We start from the raw sequence: 23,143 nt of genomic DNA, 5'->3' as shown, positions 1-23,143 counted from the left end.
TTAGACTGGAAGATATTCTTAAGGCAATTTTAGATCTTTGAATACATTATTTTTTAGTCTTTATGGCTTCATTTTATAAGACTGAATTGAAAATATAGGAAAGTAGATTTAAAATAACATTAAAATATCACAGAATTTTTTTAAGACTGTGATTTACATTTATACAAAATTAAATCTCTACCTTATGAATTTAGGGTGGAAATGTGTTCCACCATCCATCCTTACTTTGCCTCCATCCTTTTTTGAACTTTAAGACCTGAAACATTAGCACTGCCTCTGACCTGGTAGCTATAGTGTGTGGATCCTACCAACTAGTTCTGTCTGTCTTTATCTTTTCTCCTCCAGGTTTTAAACCATCTCCTTGTTTGGCATGGCATCTGAGGGTTGAAATAGGCATAACTCCAAAATGATCAGAGTTTATATAGAAGTTAAAATAGACGTGAAATCTTGAAAATTACAATCATATTTTCAAATAAAACACATGCCAGTTTTCCATCATTATCTTTTGTGTGTGGGTGTTAAAACACATAGCATGAGATCTATCCTGTTAACAAATTTTTAAATGAACAGTACAGTGTTGTTAACTAAAAGTACAATATTCAAAGTCAATTCTCTAGAACTTTTTTATTTTGTATGACTGAAATCTTATATTTTTTTGAATATCAACTCTCCATTTTCCCCTCCGCAATGCCTGGCCATCATTATTCTACCCTTTCTTTCAATGAATTTGACTACTTTCGATACTCATACAAGCGGATAATGCAGGATTTGTCCTTCTGTGACTGGCTTGTTTCACTTAACATAATATTACCAAGGTTCACCTTGTTGTAGTATGTACAGGATTCCTTTCTTTTAAAAACTTGAATAGTAATCCATTTTATGCATAAACCACATTTTCTTTATCCCATCCATGGACATTAGGCTGTTTCCACCTCTTGGCTAGGGAGAAAATACTGCAGTGAACTCGGGAGTGCAATTTTTTTTTTTTTTTGAGACCCCATTTTCAATTCAGATTCATTTTCAGTGGAAAAAGTACCCATAAGGTCCTGGGTGGCTCAGTTGGTTAAGCAACTGCCTTCAGCTCGGGTCATGATCCTGGAGTCCCAGGATCAAGTCCCACATCAGGCTCCCTGCTCAACAGGGAGTCTGCTTCTCCCTCTGATCCTACCCCCTTTCATGCTCTCTCTCTCACTCTCTCTTTCAAATAAATAAATAAAATCTTAAAAAGAGGTTTACCCACTTTAAAAAAAAAAAAATTCCCTAAGTTGCTTTGCTGGTCATATGGCAGTTCTATTTTGGATTTTTTTGAGGCAATTCTATACTGTCGTCCATACTGGATGCACCATTTTGCATTCCCATCAACAGTGTGTAATGGTGCGAAATTCTCCACGCTTTCACCAAAACAACTGTCATTTTCTATTCTCTGGATAATGACCACCTAACAGCTGTCGGGTGATATCTCATTGTGGTTTTAGTCTGCCTTCCCCTGATGATTGGTAATCTGAGCATCTTTGTATAAAACTGCTAGCAATTTGTACGTTTTCTTCGGAGAATTGTCTATTCAAGTCCTTTCTCGTTTTTAATAGCTGGAAGAATTCTATGATTTTCCAATACTTTTTCCCATTCTGTGAGCTGCCTTTGAATTCTGTTGATTGTTTCCTTTGTTGTGTGGAAACCTTTTCAGTTTGAGGCAGTCCCACGTGTCAATTTTTGCTTTCGTTGCCTGTGCTTTTAGTGTCCTATTCGAGAAACGATTGCCAAGACAATGTCAAGAAGATTTTCTCTTCCCCTAGAAGTTTTCTTCTAGGAGTTTTATAATTTCAGCTCTTACACTTAGGTTTCTAATCCATTTTGTTTGATTTTTGTGTACAGTGTAAGACAATGACCCCATTTTTTGTTTGATTTGTTTGCCCAATGGTGTGGCCCTGTGCCAGGGTACTAGACAGAAAAGATACCATGATTTTCCTACAGACTTTGATGTGGCTGCTTTCAGGTTTATCTGGAGGGCAGGACCCTTTAACTGATTCCTGTATAAAGGGAAGTGGCCCAGTATTGGGAGAATATTCCCATGGGAGAAAGAACGCCTTGGGATTTCCTATGCTGCTATCCTCTGAGGCCATTCCTCCATCATGATCTCTTACGCTTAGTCCATTTGCAAGAGTAACACTTGTGGGAGAGGTATCGCAATTCATAGATGTGTAAACATTTCTCTTTATGTACAATGCCTCTATCCCCAACCTTGCAGAAGACATCAAACAAAATAGATCCCACTTATAAAGCTGAAAAATGAGAGCGTTCTGGACGATGCATGGTTGTGAATCTACTGATGTGAAAATCTTAGATATCATTTGAGATCATTTGGTAGTAAGTTTCCTGGTCTATTTCTTTGTGATAAATTTGGAGGGGAAAGAGATGCTAAAGATAAAATAAACATATTATGCTGAAAATGATTCAGTTTGACTTAAATTTAGCATCCCTATCTCATCCTCTAATTTTCTTTTTTGGCTCTGTTATGTATGTTCTCTATTTTTACCTGCTGCTCCAATCCTGTGTTAATATGTGTTGGAACATATCACTTCTGTGCTTATGGCATGTCCTCTAATTAATGGCACACACCTTTAAAGTTAAATTAGCACTGGATTGCAAACTTAAGCATTTAAACTAGCACACAACCTAAAGAAATTTGTAAGTTAACCTTTGGGAAAAAAAACAAAAACAGAAAAAGAAAAACAGGCTAAAAGGTGTTAAAACAAAACAACAACAACAAAAAAAACTTTTCATGAAGTGACACCCACCTTAGAAGGATAAGATCAAGGATTATTGACCACAAGTAATGATTCATAAATAGTATGTATATTTTGGGCTCAAGCTCCCAGGAGGACAGTATCAGGAACCTCTGATTTCCCTACGATCTAGAGCACATGGCAGTCCCAGAGTATCTGACAAGGTGTTCGTACAACACATGTCAGTGTAAATAAATAATCACTCCTCTCTGCACAAGACAAAATCTGTTTTCTACTTTAATCAAGGTCACAGTACAAAGGTTGCATCTGAGTTCCCTCCCCACCTCCCTTCGCCTCGGTTCTCTCTGCCTGGAGAACGAAGGCATGACCATCACTTACTCAGATCCCAGCTTTCAGCATTCAGAGACCTCAGGCAAGCAGACGCTGAAAAAGAGACTCAGTCAACTGTGCAGCTCTGGGACTTTTTCTTCTCTCTCTCTCTTTCCTTTTTTGTTATCACAATTAACTCTGTAATGTGAATGCATTTTTCTTCTGCACTCCCAAGATACAACACACCTCCTTCTGGGGCCATGAGAGAGAAATCTCTTCCCTAGGATTATCCAAGTCCCTTCTCTTTGTTGCCCCTCTGTCACTCCAGGAATTAGGAGAGTCTGGGAAACATTCTGCCATACCTGTCATTCTTATTTCTCTTTCTTGTACAATAATTGGGAATCCAAAGATGTTTCCTCTTGTTCAGATTATTAGGTCTTTCCCCCAGGTGTTCTGCTAAGGCTTTTCCTAGTCAAAGATTTACAGTGTCAATTCCGGGCTCCTCTAGAACAATACAATATATTTACTTTTCACTTACAATATGGCAGAACCATTTTAGTAGTTGCTGAAAATGATAAAAATCTTGTTTTATTGTTTCTTTTGTTTATTTGTATACCTATTATAATACACTCTATCACTGGTTTTATATATATCATCATATTTCAATGTTCATACATCATCATGTTTCAGAAAAATATCTGATTTTCTTAGTATAATTAGTGTTAGTTCACTCTACCTTTTTCAAAACTGCATTTTTGGTAGTAGATTATTTCTTAGTTTATCTTACTTCATTTTCTCTAGTTTTGACCTTTTTTTCACCAAAGATTGCTCATCAGTTGTGTTTCCAAAGGATGAGTAACTTCAAAAATCCACTCTCAATAGATGTCAACTACAAATTCCAGTCTGAACTCTACCTATGTGTATTCTTTGCATGCTTGAAAAAATTGGGTCAGAATTGAACCAGTGCCTAAAACATGTGCACAACATGTAATGAAAGCTTAAATTATCAAGATAATGCAAACTGGATTGGGATTAAAAAAACTTTATATGAAATAGTCAGACAGTGAGAAAAAAAAATGGGGGCTAATCCATTTTAATAACCTCACTTTTATCATTATAACCAGATAATGATTCTAGAAAGAGAACACTACTTCATGAGAACTTCATGAGAACAATACTCACTTAAAAGTATTTTTCCATGAAAAATAGATACAAAGGACAAATTTGTGGTTACTAGAGGTGGGGGTAGAGGTGGGAAGAATAAATGAAAGGGAATCAAAATGTACAAACTTCCAGGTATAAAATAAGTAAGTCATGGCATGTAATGTACAGCATAGTGACTATAGTTAATGATACCATATTGCATACTTGCAAATTGCTAAGAGAGTAGACCTTAAAAGTTCTCATCACAAGAAAAACAAATTTTGTGATTATGTATGGTGACAGATGTTTACTTGTCTTATTGTGATCATTCTGAAATATACATAAATAGTGAATCATTATGTTGTATACTAACATAATTATGATAATTTTATAGATGAAAATAATGTTCCATATCACTTATACTTGCCTAAAAATATTACTAGACATTGCCAAATGCCCCATAGCAGCAAAATTACTCCCATTGAGAACTTCTGGTCTAGAGATTCCCAGTAATGCCATTTTCCAGGCCTTATTCTTGTATTCACACACACACAAAAGTATTTTTTCATGAAAAATGAACTTATCAGCTTTCTACAAGGTCCTCAATCCCAATTATCTATCATAAGGAACCTTTTAACAAGCTCTCTGTGGATATAATCACTCATCTATCACTCTATTCAATTTATTTGACCTCATTTTGCTGATTAGAAAAATCATCCTTTATATTTAGGTATATTATTTCTTTTTTTTTTTTTCCGTTTTAAATTTCTGACCAAAAAAGTAAAATGAAAACAAATGTTCTACATTTTACTGATATAAAAGTGTAGGTAATAGACTTTCAAGGGACAAATGTATGTCATATACATTTGTCAAAGAATTATTTTTTTCCCCACTTTTATTCAGCTACGGTTCAAACAACTGCATATAACCTTCAGATCCCCCTTGGATTCTACATTATGACAAGGGAGAAACTCTCTGGAAGGGCTCTTTCCTGCTTGTTAAAAGGATGGAATGTCACTAATATTTCCTATGTGGTACGAGTAACAAAAGGAAAGATCAGATCGAAGGGCAGAAAGATATCCTGAGCTGACATCTTTGCAGCAGAGGTAAAGTACTTTTTATTACTAAAAAGAAAACATTTATAAAGACGTTGATCTCAAAAGCAAAATCAGATGCTGTATTTTGTACCAGAGTGAACTGTGTAATAAGCCTTCCTCTCTTATGTTTGAAACTGTGTTTTTCTATGATGACAGTGACATTTTATATATTTAGCCCACAGTTTTAACAGCTCCTAAATATTCATAACGCTAATTTTAAGTCACAGCATGATTTGTTAATTCTTATAACTCTGCCAAACCTTGATAAATTGGGCTAAATTTGAACCAGATTTTCTAAGCCTTGCAGGGACATATTAATTCAATATTATTACTGTCAAGCATAAAATATGTTCAGAAGCTTCCAGCATCACTTCACAGATGAACTGGCATTTCATTGCCTTAAACTGACTAACTTATCTGCCATTGAAATAACCAATAATGTTGTCTATTGTTCTCGCATTTAATGGGGGTTCATTCTTTTAACCAACTTGTAGAGTCAGGAAAGGAAATAGGCAAAATTCTTTTAAGGAAAGTAATAGATTAGGTAGCTAATAAATATGAACCCCCATATTTCATAAAATTTAAAAATGTCAAGAAAGAAAAAGAAGTGAATTGTTGTTGGTCTACCAAATGCTAAATACAGTAAATGGCTCTAAATGAGCAAAATAGAGAAATGCCTGTTCTTTTCATAGGGGTAGTTCAAAGGAAGTAAACATGGTTTATTGGATTTCTGTCATTTATAGTGCATTATTAGTGAGTCAATATCTATTCATATTGTCTGAGGAAATCTTATTTCCTGGATATTATTCTATGTTATTTTGACATTGTTCTATTTTCATGACAAATCCAAACGTGATTTAGATTTTGACTTGGACATGGAGTAGTTTCCTTACTCTTTCCCTGCCCTTCCCCGCATCTGACCTTTCTTCCCCAGGGCAAATTTTAATAGCACCTGTGGTTATAAAAATAGAATACCACAATGATCTTGAGTGTCAATAACTTAAAAGATAAATGACACAGATATTTCTGCAACCAGATTCTTCTTTTGCGTTATCCTACTGAGGACTTTTTGCATAACTCTTTTTGTCTCCCAACTGATTCTTCCTCTTCTCCCATGAATCTGGATCTTTCATTTACTGAAGGATTTCTGCTTTGGATATTGCACTCCCTCTTACACATTTTCCATTTTTCCCCCTTTGCTACATTCTCCTTAATAGGTGACATCTTAAAAAAAAAAAGAAAAAAAAAAAGGAAGAAAAAAAAAGCTCCCTTTGACCCCACTTCTTCCTCTGGTTACCATTTTATTTTCTGCTCATGTTGAGAACAAAACTTCTTGAAAAGAGTCTATTGGTCCCTTTCTCACATTCCTCAACAACATACACATTTTTTCCTTGAAGATGCTATATTTATTAATTTTCTTGCTTTTAAAGAGACATAGGCTTTATTTTTTTAGAGCAGTTTTAAATTCATAGAACAATAGAGCAGGAAGTACAGAGATTTCCAATGTATCCCCTTGACCCACACATACAGTCTCTCTCACTATCAAAACCCAGCATCAGAATGATACATTTGTTACAGTTGATGAACCTACACTGATACATCATTACCACTCACAGTGCATAGTTTACATTAGTATTTACTCTTGGCATTATAAACTATAGGTTTTGATAGAGGTATAATGACATGAATCTACCACTATAGTATCACACAGAATAGCTTCATTGTCCAGAGTCCTCTGTGCTTGTCCTATTTATCCCTCCCTTCACTAACCCCTGGAAACCACTGATCTTTTTATTGTTTCATAGTTTTGCCTGCAACATACACTTTTTAACTCATGTAAATATTTCTTTTTTTTTTTAAAGATTTTGTTAATTTATTTGAGAGAGAGGCAGAGAACAAGTGGTGAGGAGGGGCAGAGGAGAGGGAGAGAGAAGCAGAGTCCCTGCTGAGCAGGAAATCGGATGTGGGGCTCAATCCCAGCACCTGGACATCATGAGCAGAGTTGAAGACAGATGCTTAACTGACTGAGCCACCCAGGTGCCCTTCGTTTCAATATTTCTATCCAACTACTACACACCTACTCTTTCTGTAATCACTAATCATTTTGTCAAGAAGAACACAATGATGAATTCATGACATTCAACCTAGTTCAGCATTTCTGCATCGACTGTTGATCATTTCCATATTCTCAACAAACATAGGTACCTTTGTTCCCATGATATCGCATCTTTCAGGTCTCCTCTTCTTCTTGGGACATTTGTGTTCATTCCCATTTATATTGACTTGTCCTTTTCTCACCACTTTTAAAATTACGGCACTCTGGGCTAGCATCTGGCCTTCTACTTTATTCTAATTACATGGAGTCCAATTTATCTTATTCAACTAGAAGACCTCAAATAATATGTATTGGTTAAAGTCACCCCTACTTGTGTATGATTTCCAATCTAGGGACAGTGTAGAGTAGATAGAGTTCTCCCTATTCTTCCTACTAAGTACAACTAAAAACTGTGGACATTATATATGAAACAAAGAGAAGATGATTCTGAAAGATTCAGAGGAAAAGGCAGGCCTTCTAGGAACCTACAGACCTAAGAAAATCACGTGATGTGGACTGCCCATTGCTGAATACAGTCCAGACTGGTTGCTGAAGAAGATACCAACCTGGAAATATCAACAGGTACAGACCGAAAAAGCCAAGGGAAATGGCTCTCTCCAGGTAAAGGATCAGGAAAGGAACATCCTAACAAGACAGAAAACTTTTAGACAAATACCATGAATAAAACTGTGGCCTCATGATCAGAAACTCTCAGCAAAGTGGTGTCACCAACTACCTTAGCTTTTGTGAAGTTCCTCCATCCCTTACTGGGGTGGTTTCAAAGAAGGCTGACTGGGGATCTGAAACTTCTATCCTCACTGGACAAAAAAGAGTCCCCACCCCCCACACACCCAGTGTCAGTGGAAGCCGCAAGAATTGTCTCTGCAGAGACACACTGGGAAGGCTGAATGATCATCCCACCCGGCCAATGGTGCTTAGTTTCCTTGCTGGCATGGTGTCAAAGGATGACCATGAAAACAGGATAGATATAAGAACCAGATTCTCATGAAATAATATTCAAAATATCCAAGATATATAAAAAATCATTTATTATGATCCAAACCAGAAAACATTTCATATTAAATTAGAAAAGATTATCAATAGGTTGGCACTATGATGGCAAAGATGCTGGGATTCTCGGACAAGGAAAAAAGGAGTCATTGTAAACTTGCTTCCATGAGCAGTTACTAATGTGCTAGAAGGAAATGAAAAAGTAGAGTGTCTTATCAAAAGCTGTAGTTACACACACACACACACACACACACGCCATAAAGAAGAATCAAATGGAAATTGTACTGAAAAATATAAAAACTGAAATTTTAAAAATTTCATTAATGGACCTAATAGGAGAACTGAGAGGATGTGGAAAAGTACCAGTTAACTTGAAGACAGAGGAGAAAAATTACCCAATCTGAACAATAGAGAGAAATTTGACTAAAGAAAAATGAACAGAGCCTCGGGAACCTATAAGACCATAACAAAAATCCAACATTTCATGTCATCTGAGTTTCAGGAAAAATGGAGAACAAGAATAGGACTGAAAATATATTCTAAAAACCAATGGCTGAAAGTTCAAATTTAGAAAAAGACACGAACTTACATATTTAAGAAGCTGAGCAAGCCCCAAATAGGATAAACTCAAATAAGTCCATGCCAAAATATGTCATAAATGAACTTATGAAGACTGAAGACAAAGAAAAAAATCTTGAAAGCACTGAGAAAGAGACACTGCCTTACCTTTAAGGGATAAACAATTTGAAAAGTGGAATTCTCATCACAAAACAGTGGCCAGAAGAAAGTGGTAGAACATTTTTGCATAATAAAGGAAGAGAACTATCTCCCTAAACAAATAAGTGAAAACATAACTTCAGAAGTTATTATTTTTTCAGACCCTTTGGCCTTTGATGGGATTATTTCCCAAGTTATAGCTTTAGAGACCAAAAGTATTCTTCCAATTTTAAATGCTGCCCCAAATCTTCTTGAACACTGAATTTTTATTCTGATATCGAGATTATTTCAAATGCTTATAACCTTGATATTTCAAATAAAGCGAGTTCAGGATTGATAATAGAGCATTATATTAGGAAACAAAATATCTGTACTCAAATCCTCGTTCAACCACTTACTGTGTGAAGTTGGTTAAGACCTTTTATCTCTGAACCGTAATTTCTTCCTTTTTTAAGTGGAACGATAGCGTCTGTTGCATCTCACACTGAGCATCAAAGAGGATAGGCTCATAAAGTAGCAATTTTTCAGATTTCATCATTCTTTTAATTATAGGAATATATAGAGATGTGTATCATTTAATTTATTTTTTAAAATAGTGAGCATGCTTTTTCTGGACATGGAAGGAACAAAAAGATCAGTCTCTACCTTCAGGGTAAATAGTTAATTGAAGAGACAGACCTGTCTGTGCACATTCCATAAAAGGCAACATAATGATGCAAAATACATTTATAGATACAAAAATAAATTTCTGTGGGAGCTGCACGAGCCCTAGTGTAAACACCTGGATGTAAGTTTGGGCACCACCACCTGTGTCATTGGATAGATTATTAATATCTCCAAAGTTCAGTACCTTCATTGACAAAATGAGGATAAACATAATGCATCCTCATAACTCAAATAAAGACAATTCATGTGAAGCTTTCAGCCAAGAGTGTGACACTTAGCATTCTACAAAATGATAGATTATTATTGTAGTTATTAATGATGATTATTTATCAGGAGTGGCTTTCCCATGACAGGTTTTGGCGAGTGCATGCTTCTAAAGGCAAGCACAGAATGAATTACAACTGTACCCAAAGCTGACAAAGCAGTGTATCGACATCCAGAGGGCCAGAAAGCTTCAGGATGAGTCTGTACTCCGATAGGACAGGAATGACAAGAGGAGTATATTGCAATTTGACTTGAGATCGTATTATTGACCATAAAGAGCTTTTAAGGATGCTGGAGAACAGACTGAGCATGATAATCATCGCATTTCTTAAAGGTTTTCTGACGGCAGAGAGAATGTCATAGATGAAAATGCAGAGGCTAGAATCAGGAAAATCAATTATAATGCAGTTCCGATAACCCAGGTAGCAGGTGATAAAGGCCTGGCCTAACAAGAGAAAATGGGTAAAAATGATGATGGATGCCAGATGCAGGAAAAGAGCATCTTGGGATAATACAAGTGAACTGATTCATTGGAAAGAATCACACCCAGCATTAATGCAAAACACAACAGGAAAAGTTTTGTGAACTTGACATTTTTACCACTACAAAACCTTGACCTCAAAGAGCCTGAGAACTATGTCAGAGACCCAGATCATCTATCTTTGCTTATTCTTCACTTTTGTGCCAAACAACTTGCTCCTTGTCAAGGGTAAATACGATGCCTTATCGACTCAGTCTGGTAAAGCAAATATCCTGAATGCCTAGTTATTGACACTTCAGAATTACATCTTTTCTAATGACTCAGTGGGTGTGATAGTCAGTAATGGAAGTTCTTAATTTGTGCTTTTGATATACCAAGACCTTTCTCCACAGCTGCATTTTGTCCGCTGATGTCATTGTCTGCAGGGATCCCGTCCACATATGCTGCTTGCAATTTCCTGTTGTGTACTCTACATAATTGAGTGATGCCCTCAGCTCTGGCTTTCCAATAAATATCACTCACGATGACCTTGAAAATACCCTTTCTCCTTCGAACACTTTTTTTTCTAGCTCTGGTCATTAATCAAATGAACTAACATAATATTCATTAATCTGAAAAATAGCAAAAATGGTATAAATAAGATACTGAAGACAAATTATTTTCTCTGGCACTACTAATTATATTAAATGATGCTTTATTAGAACAAATGTATCTCCATAAATTAGCATACATATTTTCATGAATACACATGTTTTTGCAAAATTATATTACATATTGTTTATTGAGTGTTTGTTATGGGCTGAACACTGTTTTTAGGACTTTATAGGTATTCTATTGTTTTTTATTTTTTTTAAGATTTATTTATTTATTTATTTGACAGCGATCACAAGTAGGCAGAGAGGCAGGCAGAGAGGGAAGGGGGAAACAGGCTCCCTGCTGAGCAGAGAGCCCGATGTGGGGCTCCATCCCAGGACCCTGAGATCATGACCTGAGCCGAGGGCAGAGGTTTAACCCACTGAGCCACCCAGGTGCCCCGGTATTCTATTGTTTTAAGCCATGAAAGGTGAGTAATACTACTTGCCCCATTTAACAGATGAGTAAGGTGAAGCTTAGAGAATTGAAAGGCATGGTTCAAAATCAGGACTAAAAGGAGGTGAATCCAGTAAATCTGACAGAAAGCCCTTATCCCTTGTCACTGTCCTACGGCAGGATGCATTCCAACATGGGCGTATCTGTGTAAGCACACATGTGTGCATACATAGGCATATCTGACTACATAAGTACTGTTAATAATATACAAGGTACCCCAACCCTGATTTGAAGAATTAAGTGCCAAATCTCTCCTATGGAGTAATGCTTTGAAACAAAGAACAATGTCCAGCTCTAAGTTAAGATTATTATTTTTCTTCCTCCTGGCCCATCTATTGGTAAATCTGAATTACACTGCATGACAGATTCTACCATTCTGGTTTCATCAACAGTTATTTGCAATACCAATCAAATTAAATTTCCAGAAACCTCTTCAGAATTTCTAAAAATAGCCAGATTTCAAACTTCAGTTTTCTCCAGCAAAAACCTTACAAAATACTTATAATTAGGACATTTTAAATTAACTTAAGGTTAGCTCAACTTACGTATAAAGTGTAATTTTTCAGGTCATTCAGCTGGTTTGAAAAAAGTCTGAGTTTCTCTGAACACCAGCCTGAAGTATGACTACACATAAATGAGTGATTTAATAAGCAATTTTTAAAAAATCAATCTTATTATTGTAGAGCAGAGGTCAAAAACTGGCAGGCTACAGGCCAGATTCTGCCCTCAGATATGTTTTGTTTGGCCCACATAATTTTGGCCTGTCCACGGTTGTAAATCTTTTGAAATGGCTGCCAACGTTTGAAAATTGAGAGATACATAAGAATGTGTTTCTGGCTTCTTTTAAAAATCCTGAAGTTCTGGCAAGTTGTGCATGCCTTCCCAGCTCTCGCTTGTATGAGGCTAAGTCCTACCACTCAGCTCACTGAGACTCTGTCCTTCATTGTTTGAGCTCTCCTGAGCCTCCTCTTGACCATGGCAGTTTCTTAGATTTCCCTTGCTTTATCCTTGGCAATCTTAAGGAGAATTGGTCAAGCCTTTTGTGGAACGTGACTCGATCGGATTTTGCTCAAGTTTTTTTGTAATTAAGCTATGCTTCTGTTGTTTTCAGAAGAAGATCACAGAGGTAGTACCTCTCATCAGATTATATAAACGGTACAAGTCGTCCATATGACTGAATACTTTTGATATTAACTTTGATCATCTGGCTAAGCTAATCAATTATGTAGCCCACCTCCTTAGGATCAAGATATTTACATAATTATTTTTGGATTCTTTCACATGATATACTGATTTTTTTTTTTTAAGATTTTATTTATTTATTTGACAGAGAGAGATTACAAGTAGGCAGAGAGGCAGGCAGAGAGAGAGAGGAGGAAGCAGGCTCCCTGCTGAGCAGAGAGCCCGATGCGAGACTCGATCCCAGGACCCTGAGATCATGACCTGAGCCGAAGGCAGCGGCTTAACCCACTGAGCCACCCAGGCGCCCCGATATACTGATTTTTAATGTAAAGAATCCCACATTGTAGAACAAATGAATTTAAAATATCTAAAAGAGAGTCTCGGTCTTCTCAGGAATCTATTTACTATCTTTGTCTTTCTTGTGATTCATTTAACCTACCAGGTTAGATAGCTTTGCACTCAGTATCTTATAAAAGGTAGAAGTTTAATAAGTATTTGTTGAATGAATTCACAAATTATGATTACCAAAAGTTTATTTATATATGTGTATATGTTATAAGTAAATATCAATCATTTTGTTGATGGAAAAGAGACAGGTTAAAAAAAATGTTCACGTAATGACTCCATGTATCATCAATATATAGTGACAGAAAGCAGAGCAGGGACCCAATTGAGAGTGGGATTAACTGGAGAACTTTGGGGTGATGGAAATGTTTTATAATTTGATTGTGGTTGGAATAACATGCATATTTACAATCGTCAAAGTCCATCAACATGTATCTTAAAACGTAGTTGCTGGGATGCCTGGGTGGCTCAGTGGGTTAAAGCCTCTGCCTTCGGCTCAGGCCATGATCTCAGGGTCCTGGGATCGAGCCCTGCATCGGGCTCTCTGCTTGGAGGGAGCCTGATTCCCCCCCTCTCTCTGCCTGCCTCTCTGCCTACTTGTGATCTCTATCAAATAAATAAAATAAAAATCTTTAAAAAAAAACATAGTTGTTTATTGTATTAATTTAGATCTCAATAAAGTTGATTTTTAAAAAGGAAAATATGAGGGGTGCCTGGGTGGCTCAGTGGGTTAAGCCTCTGCCTTCAGTTCAGGTCATGATCTCAGGGTCCATGGAGCTCTCTGCTCAGCAGGGAGCCTGCTTCCCAACCCCCGCACCTGCCTCTCTGCCTACTTGTGATCTCTGTCAAATAAATAAATAAAATCTTTTTAAAAAAGTAAAATATGGACCCATTTTCCCAGTCTTTATATCAGATAACAGAGAAGCATTTGAAACTGTAGGAAGAATAAAATTAGAAAATGTTAAAAATGGTTATAATTTTAGTAAGTGAAGAGGCGTGTATCACAGGTAGCCAGCAAAGTTCATCTCCCTATTTGCCATAATAATGGAATTTAAGGAAGAAATATGACTTTATATCTAAAGCATACATTTCCAGTTCTTCCATTGTGAGAAGTTAGATCGCTACATAATTAAGCCTTCACTGAATGGATCTGTAAAGAATTGATACGGACAGCCTTACTTGCTTTAAAGAAAGTTGCTTACACAGCAAATGTCAAGATTTCTTCTTCATGACCACTGCAACGTGGATATTTTGATCATACAGATGAACATAAAAACTAGATATTGACATCTAGGTTCTTTCCATAGTTTGGCTATTGTGGACATTGCTGCTATAAACATAGATGTCCATCAACAGATGAATGGATCAAGAAGATGTGGTATATATACACAATGGAATACTATGCAGCCATCAAAAGAAACGAAATCTTGCCATTTGCGACAACATGGATGGAACTAGAGCGTATCATGCTTAGCGAAATAAGTCAAGTGGAGAAAGACAACTATCATATGATCTCCCTGATATGAGGGAGTGGTGGTGCAACATGGGGGCTTAAGTGGGTAGGAGAAGAATCCATGAAACAAGATGGGATAGGGAGGGAGACAAACCATAAGTGACTCTTAATCTCACGAAACAAACTGTGGGTTGCTGGGGGGAGGGGGGTTGGGGGAAGGGGGGTAGGGTTATGGACATTGGGGAGGGTATGTGCTTTTGGGTAAATTGGAAGGGGAGATGAACCATGAGAGACTATGGACTCTGAAAAACAGTCTGAGGGGTTTGAAGTGGCGGGGGTGTGGGAGTTTGGGGTACCAGGTGGTGGGTATTATAGAGGGCACAGCTTGCATGGAGCACTGGGTGTGGTGAAAAAATAATGAATACTGTTTTTCTGAAAATAAATAAATTGGAAAAAAAAAAAAAGAGAGCAATAAGACCCACTTCTAAAAAAAAAAAAAAAAAACTAGATATTGGTGAAGGTGGATCACTGGAGAAATCGGAATGATGGAATTGGCCAAGTGGCCAATTCCCAGGGGAGTACAGGTCAGGGAATGATCACTCTTCCTCGAGACACTCTGGTTTAGATCTCCAATGAGAGTTTAGATTTTGCTTTATCTGAAACCAGGAAGACCCAGGGCATTTCATTTAATAGTTTGAATAAAGGCTGAGAGATGTAAAAGGTTGGCAGAAGGAGACAATACTCAATGGACTCAATGTATTAGGAAAATATCAGGAAATATTAGGAAAAGGGGATTTGGAAGAGGGATTGGGATAAAAGAATGAGGAATTCGGTTAATGGGGTAACAAGATGATCAACAAACTTATAAATTTACAGTGCAATTAAGGTTTAACGGTATCAGTGAAGAAAGGAACGATCATGAACCTTGCAGAGACATGTGGAAGCATTTCCTCAGGAAGATCAATCCAAGGTATGCAGTTGGAGAAAAAAGAGTGTTGCAAAATGAAACTGTAGTAATGATTTAAAAATCAAGTGAAACGCTGTAGGGGCAAGGGAGTGGCCATAAGAAAAGAAGAGTTAAAAAAAAAAAAAACAAAAAACAAGATATATCTTGAAGAAGGTAACTGACAGAATGAGGTGATCAATCCTGAGAGTCTATAAAGGGGTTTTAAAAAAAAAAATCTAAGATACAAAAACTCAGCCAATTTGGTAATTGTAGACAGAAACAGTTCATCTTTCTGTTTCTTTTGTATAATGAATAATTCGATGTTATTTTCAAAGAGCTATATTCTGTGGAAGTTTCTAATTAATTTCAGTAATATATTCTTTTTAAATGAGTTGCCTATGTGAATTACAATGTGATTCTGTATCTGAATCATATTGGTTTCCTTTGGCAATGAAGTTCAAACAATATATCTTTTTTGCTTCTTGTACTCCTTTTCTAGGGAGCACAGAAGTGTATCTAATAGTGTAGTAGGGAGACAATGCCTTCCTTAAGAAGACAGCTCTGCTGTGTTAAATAAACAAAAATTTCCAAGGTGTAGAGAGGAGGGATTGCCTGAGAGTCTCTGAAAAGCATGTAAATAGGTGAAATTTTATAAAGAAGTGTGGAAAATGAAGGGATTGCAAATATTCTGAATGGCCAACACGTAGCACGAGGATATTAGGGAAATGAAATAGAAACATCCTTCTCTGAGCTTAGTCCTAAAGCTTTGGGTCAGGTTCACGTTATCCAATACTGAGATAGTAAGTTTCTGTATATTCTTCTTCCAACCTATCCCATACATTTCTAACATGTTATGCTCTATAATGTATGTTGCAGTCAGTCCTCTCTAGTTTCCAACCCTCTGGGAACCCCCCATTCCTGAAGAGTACAGCTTGACATCTGTGCATGGCTGCAAGACTTCTAAGATCTAACCCCAAAGTATCTTTCATCATCTGCTAAATCATGCCAAAAGTTATACTCTGGTTCTTTAATACAGTCTGCTATTTCTTTCCCTTTTTCTTCTCCAGCATATACATCTTTTATCTTTACCTTTTGAAAAATCTACTTATCTCTATGGTTCAGATTAAATGGCACTTATTCTTGGATCTTCTTATGCTATATTTAATCTTGGTATACGGCTTGTTACTTTTTTTAGTTATAATCTCTTATAATCTATAAAACTTTTTTTGGTTTTAATTGTACATGGAATTTTTCTGTGAAAAACTAAGTTAGAGTGCTCAAATCTGAAACTTGATAAAATGTTCCTTTTTGTCCTTCCATATGCTTCTGGCCATCCTCTCAAATGGAGCACAAAAATCTTTGCATGAAAAGAATTTTTAAAAAGCACATATATATATATATATATATATATATAAGCATGTGATATCATTTCACTTCCATAAGCAGTTAACTAGGGACTTTTTTTTTAAGCCAATATTTACCAAATAACTTCTCTTTTTCACTTTGATTACTGAGTAGACATGACAATTTTCTGACAACTTCAAATACCAATTTGTAGGTGGTGATGATAACAAAATGATCCTCCTAATATTGTTTTGCCTGGCATATTCACACATAAAATGCAAATTGTCATCCCATGGAAGAATAAAAAGCAAAAGTAATATTAATGACAATAATAATAAAGAATATTGTTTAGAATTTCTCTGAAGGAAAATGAAAACCCAGCTCAAACTAATTTAAACAAACAAACAAAAAAAGAAGTGGAAGGGAATTTATAAAAAAATGTGGCTCTAATGCTAATATAGAAAAAAAGAAATAAGTCTAGCTTTAGACATAGCTAGAGTCAGGACTCAACTGACATTATCAGTTATTACCTTTTGCTCCGAATTCTCCAGTTGACTTTAATCTCAGACCTAAACAGTAATCTCTGTTGGCTTAATTCAGAAAGAATCTTTTAAGTGCCTATTGTATACAGGTAGTATGTATGTATGTGTGTGTGGTATTTGGTGACAAAATGAAAAATAATTCAGGGTAAGGAACAAATGATGACGAGGAAGTGTTTTGGGTAGGGTTGCCAGGAAAGTTTGTCAAGGAAAAGGCCTCTTCTAAGACAGTATTTGTCCTGGGACTAGAAAGCATTCAAGAAAGGAGCCTTGAGGATATCTCTAGGAAAAGCCTTCTAAGCAAAGGGAAACCAAGAAAGAGCTTCTGAAGCTAGAGTGTGCCTCATGTGGTTCAGGGAGACTAGAGAAGTCCGAGTGGCTAGAACAAAGTGATAAGGGGACAGAACTAAGCAATAAAACTGGGGAAGATAGTTTGGGTGGTGACATAATCTAGAACCATTTAAGTCATAGAAAGAATAATTTGCTTTTACTTTAAATAAGACTGAAAAGTACAGAAGGATTTTGAGCGGACATTGGCAAAGCCGATACACATTTTAAAAAGAACACTACTTTTAAGGTTCCAGATCAAATAATCACAACTCAGAGGTCAAAAGAGGAGAGTGTCCTTATCTCAGAGAGTTCAATGTAAATTCCAGAAAGTAAAAGTTCATGGTCACTTACCACCTGACTTGTATCATCTTCCCTTTTCTAAACTATTCTTTGGCTAGAGAGAAGAGAATGGAAGGTGACCGCACTGAGTGGCTCAGAATGTGTCATGTGACCCCAACCCTTGTAGCTGGTGTTGGAGATAATGTCACCTGAAATACACAGAAAAAATAAAATATAAAACTCACTGAATTAATTAATAACCTGATGGAGACGCTGGAGGAAAGAGAAATGATCTAAATTGAAGAAGAGAAAAAAATAGAATGAAATAATTGGGCCTCAAGGACACTACTGACAATGTCAATGGATCTAAATTATGGGTAATTGCCAACCCCAAAGGAGAGGAGAGAGTGCAGGTCAGCAAAAATTCCCTGGACATACAATGGCTAAAATCTTTCAACATGGAGTATTGGACATACATTTAAACATTTGAGAAGCTCACCAAACATAAATGTGAAGAAAACCACACCTAGATACATCGTAGTCAAACTTTTGAAAAGCAAAAATTAAGAACATATTTTGATGTCGTGAAAAGAAGGGCCATCTGTACCCCAATGTTTATAGCAGCAATGGCCACAGTCGCCAAACTATGGAAAGAACCAAGATGCCCTTCAACGGATGAATGGATAAGGAAGATGTGGTCCATATACACTATGGAGTATTATGCCTCCATCAGAAAGGACGAATATCCAACTTTTGTAGCAACATGGACGGGACTGGAAGAGATTATGCTGAGTGAAATCAGTCAAGCAGAGAGAGTCAATTATCATAGGGTTTCACTCATTTGTGGAGCATAACCAATAGCATGGAGGACAAGGGGCGTTAGAGAGTAGTAGGGAATTTGGGTAAATTGGAAGGGGAGGTGAACCATGAGAGACTATGGACTCTGAAAAACAGTCTGAGGGGTTTGAAGTGGCGGGGGGGTGGGAGGTTGGGGTACCAGGTGGTGGGTATTATAGAGGGCACAGCTTGCATGGAGCACTGGGTGTGGTGAAAAAATAATGAATACTGTTTTTCTGAAAATAAATAAATTGGGAAAAAAAAAAAAAAAGAAGTTAAAAAAAAAAAAAAAAAAAAAGAACATATTTTGAAAGTAGCCAAACAAAAACGATACATTATCTGCAAGGTACTAATCATGAGAATGCCTCTTAAACTCTCATTTGAATTGACCTAAGGCAGAAAAAAGTGAAACTTGCATAGTGACCCAATACAGAGTCTATGTTGGTGAACATAACATGTATTTGAAAGGAAGGTTGATTTTGTAGTTGTTGTGCAGAGAGTTCTACAGATATCAATTATGTCTTCTCCTTTTTTATTTTTTTTTCTAGGTATTTTATCAACTGTTTAGCGAGCAATGTCAAAACCTACTATGATTGTGGACTTAATGATTTCACCTCTCATTTTATTGATTCTTGAATCAGAGTTTCTGAGGTTTATTGTTAGACATATCTACATTTATAATTATTTTGTTTCCTGAATGAAATGATTCTGGCATCATTATGTAAAGGTCTTCTTTTAAATGTTAAAAGAAAATAAACTTTCGCCTAGAATTCTGTCCAGTAAAAATATCTTTCAGGAATGAAGCAAAATATTGATATTCACAAATAAAGGAAAATTAAAATAATTTGACATTCCTATTCTCTCACACTAAAGGTAGTTCTTAAAGTCAAAAAACTAATACCAGTGGAGACCTTGCATTTCAGAAACAAATAGAAAGCCCCAGAAATGGTGAATGTATGATGTAATACAAAAGACCATATTTTCTCTTTATTTAAAATATGTACAACCATTTGAAGCAAAAATGATAACATTTTCGTGGGGTTTTCAAAGTATATTAGTACAACACATAAATAACTGTAGCCTAAAAAATGATGGGTTAGTCAATACACACTTATGGTTACATTTTTCTAGATATCACATGAGATGGTACATACTAATAGATTGTGAAAAAATAAGAATATAAATGGTGATTCCTAGTAGAACAAATAAAAATTAATAGAAGAAATAAGTAAAAAGACAAGAGATAAAACTAATTTCTGAAAATTACTCAAATGCTTCAAAAGAAGACAGTAAGGAAGCAATAGGACCACATAAAATAGAGAGAATGAACAGGAAAATAAATGACCAATTAGTAGACTTAAATGTAATGACATAAACAAATATATTCTTTTAATACACCAAATTATTTCATTGAAAAGCAATAATTATTAGAGTAGCTTAATATAAAATTATATGCTGTTCCTAAGAAATGCACTTAAAACACATTTATGTTAATGAAGTCTATAATGATTAGAAGAACATCAGAAATGTAGACATCAAAACAAAGAGTATTACAGAGATAAGGAGGGCCAGTTCATAACCACATAAGGATCCATTCATCGGGAAGACAAAACAATCATAAATGTAGACTTGTCTACTAACAAAACCTCAAAATAGATGAAATAAAAATTGGCGAAGTGAGAAATAGATAATTTCACAACCATAGTAGGAGTGGGTGTTAAAATCCCACTCTTAAGTAGGTGATAAAATATCTAGAAAAAACATCAATGGAAAGATGAATGGCTTAATTGATATTTATAGAGCACTGTGCTCAACAGTTGAAAAAAAATCCTTGTCAAGTGTACTTGATTATATTTGCCAAGAGAGACCAATGTATTGGGTCATTAAACAAGTCTCAATACATTTAAAACAATTGAAATCTCACAGTGTGTTCTCTGACCAAATAGAACTGAATTAGAAATTCATAACTGTAAGAGTTTACAAAAAATACCTAGAATATTTGAAAATATGTATAAATTGAACAGTCTTCTAAATAATATTTGGGTCAAAGAAGAAATTAAAAATCAGAAATCAATTAATATTTTGAACTATATATTGTAATAAAAGTACCACATGTTAAAATGTATGGGATGGTGCTAAAGCAGTGCTTAAAAGAAAATGTTGGATTAACGCTTGAAAATCCATAAATGTAATAGGTAAATAAAATAAATGAGCTCTTTTTAATTTATTTCATCCTTGGCAAACAAGGAATAGAAAGAAATGTCTTCATGCTAATAAAGGGCATAATTAGTGATTAAATAATGAATGTTTCACCCTAAATTCATTAACAAGATACACTCACGCCATTTCTGTTCAACATTGGACCTGTGCACCACCCTGTCACAATAAGCCAAAGGGGAAAATGCATTTAGACTGCAAAAGTAAAGCTGTCTGTATTTGCAGGTGTCAGGATTGTTTACATGAGAAGTTCTAAGAAATTCACAAAATTACTTAAACTAGTATCTGAGTGTTCAATTGTTGAAAGATAAAAAGTTAATAAATTAAAAGGGACTGTATTTTTATACACTTAACAGTAAATAATAGGAAAATAAACACTTACTTAAAAAGGTTTAAAAATAAAATACTTTGGAAAAAATTTAACAAAAATATATAAAAAATATCTCTTCACTGAAAATACAAAGTCACTGAGATTTAAAAAAAAACACTAAAAATAATGTAGAATCACTATTTCTATAATGTCCGTTCTTCCAAAACGGTCTATAAATTCACCTCAATCGCAATCAAAATTCCTACAGAACATTCTGTGGATATTGCAATGTGATTCTAAAATGTATCAACTTAAAAAAATCTAGAATCACTATAACAAATTTTTTAAAAGATGAGCAAAGTTGGAGGGTTTGCACTATCTGACTTCAAAATGAGTAGAGTCACAGTAACTAAAACAGTGGTATTAGAGTCAAGAGAGACAAATGTAAAAGGAACAGAGTAGAGAGAGCAGAAGTTGACCCATGCATATGTAGTCAATTGATTTTTCCCAAAGGTGGCACTTCAAAGGATAAAGAAAAGTTACTATAACAAACTGTGCCTAGAAGAGTTGGTTATCTATATGGGGAAAAAATAATGATTGACTTTATTAACACCATACACAAAAATATTATTCAAAGTGGGTTCAGGCCTAAATGGGAAAAGCTAAAACTCCAAAACTTCTAGGAGAAAACAAATAAAAATATCTTTGCAACCTGGGGAGTATTTCTTACACAAAAAGCATAAATTGTAAAAGAAAGCATCAATAATCTGGACTTCATTAAAATGTTCTTCAAAGGTAACAAAAAGAAAGTAAGTAGATAGACTAAAACACAGGCAAAAATATTCTCTATATATTAGTATGAATAAATGTACCCATAATATATAAAGAGCACTTACAATTCATTATTAGAAGATATGCAACCCAGTAAAAAATAAGCAGAAGATTTTAGTGGACACTTAACAAAAGAAGATATGAATAAACATTAAAAAGGCTAACCATCATTAGTTATGAGGAAAATGCTAGTTAAACATTTTTACCTTTATTGAAATGTCTAAATTAAAAACAATTACAATACCAAGCATTGGTCAGGATATACAACAACTGGAACTTTTATACATTGCTGGTGAAGTATAAAATGGCACTATCATTTTAGAAAAAACTTTAGAAACTCCTATACAGCTAAACGTGTATTAACTCTATTACCCAACAGTTCTGAACTAGGTATTTATCCAAGAGACATGAAAATCCACATCCACAAAAATAGTTGCTCAAAAGTGTTTATCACAGCTTTATCATAATGATGAAAAACTGGAATCAATACAAGTATTGATCAACAGGAAAATGGATAAACAAATTTTGGTAGATTCTTTCAAAGCACTTATATTTGGCAAGAAAAAAAATTGAGTGAACATTGTAGACAAATCTCAAAAACATTATGCCAGACTAAAGAATGCATACTTTGTAATTCCACTTAGGTGAGGTGCATATTTTATGATTTCATGTGTATAGAAGAAAAGCAAAATCAGAAATCAGAGCAGTAGTTACCAGTGAGTTATGGAGATTGAATGAAAGGAATATAAGAGAACTTTGGCATATTGTACATCTTTATCAGAGTGATTCTTCATTGATTGTATATGTCAAAATCCAGAGTACTTAAATTTTATCTTCATTTAAAAAAAAAAAAAAAAAGACCATCACATTGTTTAACACTGTAGAGTTGAGGAGAAGTGGACAGATATCATTGC

Source organism: Neovison vison, chromosome 5 (assembly GCF_020171115.1).
Source record: "Neovison vison isolate M4711 chromosome 5, ASM_NN_V1, whole genome shotgun sequence".
Taxonomy (NCBI): domain Eukaryota; kingdom Metazoa; phylum Chordata; class Mammalia; order Carnivora; family Mustelidae; genus Neogale; species Neogale vison.
Note: the sequence above shows the minus strand (reverse complement) of the source record.